The sequence below is a fragment of the Gavialis gangeticus genome, unplaced genomic scaffold (genome assembly GCF_001723915.1).
Source record: "Gavialis gangeticus isolate Ggan-Ray unplaced genomic scaffold, GavGan_comp1, whole genome shotgun sequence".
Lineage (NCBI taxonomy): Eukaryota > Metazoa > Chordata > Crocodylia > Gavialidae > Gavialis > Gavialis gangeticus.
The window spans coordinates 12,505,604-12,510,357 of NW_017728964.1; positions in this window are offsets into that span (position 1 = coordinate 12,505,604).

Here is a 4,754-nt window from a genome sequence, read left to right on the forward strand (position 1 = left end):
TACGCAGATGAACACCGAAGCCCGGAGTGATAAACAGGACCTGTTACTACTGAGCCAGACTAGGTTAGCCTAGGTAGCAGCAACCATTGCAGAAACCTGGGTTACTCTATGCAGCGTTTCTATTCCTCCTGTTACCTCATCACAAATGCCTTTTCTGAGGTGCCAGGCTAAGGGGAAACCACTTTGCCGCTTTCCTGTCAACACTGTGTTGCTGCAAAGTGCCAAAAAGGTAATTAATCCTAGGCTGACCTCTTTCAGTGCTGCCGCTGCCCCCTCTCCTCTCACTGGAGAACTGGCTGTCAGGAGAGCACAGCGCTGAGGACAGGGATAAAAAGCAAGCCAGCAACATAAGGAGGCACGTGAACGAAAGCCCTGCTTCCTGCAGCCGGCTGCCCACATGCAAGTGCCTTCCACCGGGAGTGCCCAGCTCACAGGCACCAACTTCTGACGAGAAAGAAGGGAAAAAGAGAAACCAGCCCAGAGCAGAAGGTAGCTAGAGATGCATTCAGACCCCTCTGAGCTCTAAGGTGCTCATCACACCGCTCCCCCGGCCTGGCCATCTTGGGTCACATTGGTTCAAACAAGAGCACAAGCCAAAGGCAGGGGGGAATTCAGAAGCTGCCCAGCTTGAGGATGTCCCCACACATTTCCATCATTGTTACTGCAGCAGGTCCAACATTTGCAAGCCCTGAAAGATCAGTGGAACATGTCATAATTTGACCAAAAGACTGAGCACAAAAAAGTCAATGGCATTTTCACCAATGATTTCCCTTTTAACAATTTACAGAACCAGGGCAAATTTGATGAATTCTGATGTGTATTTTGAAGCAAAAAAAGAACGAAAGAAAGAAAAAAATTCCAGGATTTTAAAAAAATGAACATGGTTCATTGTTTCCCCCTCTTGTTCTCTGAGTGGCCCTAATTATTTATGACAATCATAAGAACACGAGAACTGCCATCCTGCCTGTACCCTGTATCACACCATGGCACCAAGTGGATGCTGAAAGGGAGAGTGAACTGAGTCTGGACAGGGTGTTTTTCCACTGTTCCTCTCTCACTTGCAGCATCCAGCATTTAAATGAAGCTTAGCTCTGCCCCACCTCATAGTTTTCATTTCGGAAGCCTCTTGATATAGGTCAGAGACTCTGTCACTTTGCCCCCCGCAAACGGTCCCCAGAAGGGATGACAAGGTTCAACGGTCACAAACTCCTCCATGACTGTTTCAGGCTGGACATAAGGAAGAACTTCTTTACTGTCTGAGCCCCCAAGGTCTGGAACAGCCTGCCGCCGGAGGTAGTTCAAGCACCTACTTTGAACGCCTTCAAGAGACGTTTGGATGCTTACCTTGCTGGGATCCTATGACCCCTGCTGACTTCCTGCCCCTGGGGCAGGGGGCTGGACTCGATGATCTTCTGAGGTCCCTTCCAGCCTTAATGTCTATGAATCTATGAATCTCAGTATGTTCCTCAACACGCTCCTGCCCATACGTCTTCTTCTTTCACGGCCATCCCACACTGAATCTTGACCTCCCCTTTGCTCATGTCATTTACAACACGGGCTTCTTTTCATGACACGGTGCAGTGCAGCCCTAGCCCTCCCTTTGTGCCAATACTGAAAGAGCAGGATGGTGTAGGGTAGGTTGGTAATCCATAGCAGGGCAGGATGGTGAAGTAATAAGAGTCTTCAGCTGGATTGGAGGGCTGAGGTCCAGAATATGACAGCTAGGCAAGGGCCCTGGGTGGATTTGCCAACCAGAACCAAACACGATACAAAGATCATCTGTGACCCACTGGAAGACCCAGCCCACAGCTAACTGCCATGATGTTTGAGTGTAGAGAAGGGTGAGTTGGGATTACAAACAGTTTAGCTGGTGGCCCTCAGACCTAGAGTAATCCTAAGCAGCTGACACATTTTAAAACACTTTTGTCCATGCCCACAATACGGAGAGAATCACATTTACCATCACATTTGTTACACTGTGCAAGCTGACACGTTTTCCAGCATGGCGCATCTTCCTGGCACAAACGTGGCTATTGGAACCTTTACTCCAAATCTAATATTGATTTATCCTCTGGCTGAATCGAAAGTTGACCCAAAGCCAAGCAAGGAATTTGCCCTGGAGGCATGATGCAGCCCTCTCTCAGCAATCCCACTAGCTTCCAAGTCAGCCCTGGTTGTGTCTCTTCAAAGCCCATTGAGTACATTACTGCACTAAGTCAGTACAGACCTGGGCCCAGCACACTGATGGAAGCTTCACCTGTGTATTACAGGGTTAAATTTGCTCATTGGTCTAAATTCAGAACATGACCCGGATCCTGCTCTCGGTTATGAGTCCACTGACTCTGAGGGACCTCCTCCTTGTAGGCAATGACAAATTGTATGGCGTTTACTTGGTCCCCAGCACAGAAGCCATAGGGCACATCTACATGAGACATTTACTGCAGAGTTGCCTGTTTAGTTCCACAGTAAAGCTTCAGGGTCTACACATATGGCCCTATTAGGCCACAGTAAACTAAAAAACACTGCCATAGGTTAGTACTTATAAACACAAGTACTACCCTGCGGTGGTGCTATTTAGTGCACTGCAGTGCATGTGTAGCTGTTGACAGAGCTGGCTGGGACATGAGGGTGCTTCAGTGCAGGGCTGCCTGGCAGCTAGCCCTGCACCAGAGCACCCTTGTGTCCTAGCCAGCCCCTCCGCAGCATGCTGAGCCAGGGGGGAGCAGCCCCAGGCTTGCAGGTTGCCCCCACCCCCAGGCCCTGCCCCAGCTCAACGTGCTGTGGTCCTGGGTGCATGTGTAAATGCAGTGACCAGGAGCAATAAACTGTGCTGGAGTTCATTCAAGCGCATTAATAGCATGTGTAGACACACCCACAGAGAATTTCCCAGCCTTTAATGAGTTTGTCTTCACAGCATCTCCATGAGGCAGGGCAATATTATTATTCCCATTGTACAGGGGGGAAACTGAGGCACAGAGTGGTTAAGTGAATTACCTAATGTCTCAGAGAGCCTGGATTTAACTCAATGCGTCCCAAGTGCCAGCCTAGCACGTTAAACATTGAACCACCCTGCCTGGATGGCTCAGCTACATGGATTCCACCTCTTTCAAGCCTTGGTCAGATGGTTCAATGTGAATCTCAGTAGTAACCGTCTACTCCATGGAAGGGGAAGAGCTCAGCTCCATTGTGAACAGAAGGCAGGGAAAGAGAAGAAAACGCTAGATACCAAACACCAGCCTTAAGTTGATGGGGTGGGGAGATGCTCTTGGGAATGTGTCAGACCACAGCAGCGAGGTGGAAGACGCATTCTTAGCAGAGCCAGACTTCATTACACGGTCCCATCCCGGCCATACTGCAATTTCCACTGACTGGGGATTTCTGCTCATCATCATCTCAGAGGCACGATGCTGATCACTGTCTCTCTTCCTTGGCAGGGCAGCGATTCGGGCACCCATTTATGCATTCCAGAAAGTGTCCACAGCCTTTCTGTGCATGCTTGTCTGACTTTGATGTCTAAAAACCTCTGAGTGCCACTAAGCATTTTCATTAGCACCTTGATTACAATGTTTACCTACAGCCATCTGTCAGGCAAAATTAGATTTTTCATTTGAGGAAAGGCAGCAGGGAAATGAACTGCCGAAGCGCGCAGGTACGGTGCATGTTATTTACACAAATTTCCTCTCCCAGCCCAGGCTCGCTTGCTCGCTCTCTCTCTCTCTCTCTCAGTCTTGCTTTTTCCAACCCTGTGGGCCAAATTCAGAGTGGGGGTAAGAGAATATAGCTCCACTGATTTCATCCCACTGCTTAGTACATGGCATGTTCCAAGCATTGTGCAACTGGTCACTAATTCTTACACCAGTGGGACATAATAATGCACAGGTAGCTTCAGACATCTTGAGCTGTCACCTCTGCACTTCACACAAGGGGAAGCCACAGCATGGCTCGTGGTTAAAAAATAAATTGACAGTATAGTTGGGGGTGTTGATATGGAGGATCTGTTCTTTGCAACATGCGTGTCAACCACCTGGGTCTCTTCTGAATCCTCCACAGAGTATGGAAAACCAGACATGTTTCAAACCAATTCTTATACTCTGGGTAGAAAAGAAAAGCAGAAAAGTGCATGCAAGTGAGCTGGAGTTCCTGCACAACACTGATCGAGGGGCCTCAAGACTGGAGCACGTTCCAGTCCAGGATTGTAGCTTTGGACTTTCTCCTGTCCATCAGAGCAGGAGAATATTGAGCCTTCTCCATCGATGCAAAGGACTCAGGGAGTCAACTGGCACCTAGCAAGACCAGCTCCAGGTCTGTAGATCTACAAGGCAGACTGGGGGCAGATCAGTGGCAAGAATGGCTTCAGAGGGCTGGGTATAGGATCTCCCTGCACAGGGACATAGGGGCACCTGCAGTGCAACTCCTGTACTCTGCGACTGCAGAGATAGGCCCCCCCCTTCTCTGGTGGAGCTGGCTTGGCTCTCCGGCTGGGTGACAGCAATGTTTGGTCTCTTGTTCAGCTACTGTGCTACGAAGAAATGTAGTCTGGAGCTCTGCTGACTGGAACACTCTTGGAACATAAGACATCTGAGAGACTGGCTCAGCACCAGGACAGAGGGAGCATCTCCAAAGCCTGTGGGTAGCTCTTCTAGGGTTGGCTGACGTGGGAAACTTTCCTGGGGCTGATCCACAGGAAACACTGTTCTCTAGGATCTCTCTTGTGTACGAGGAAACCATGAAGTCAACAACAGCTCTATCGTGTG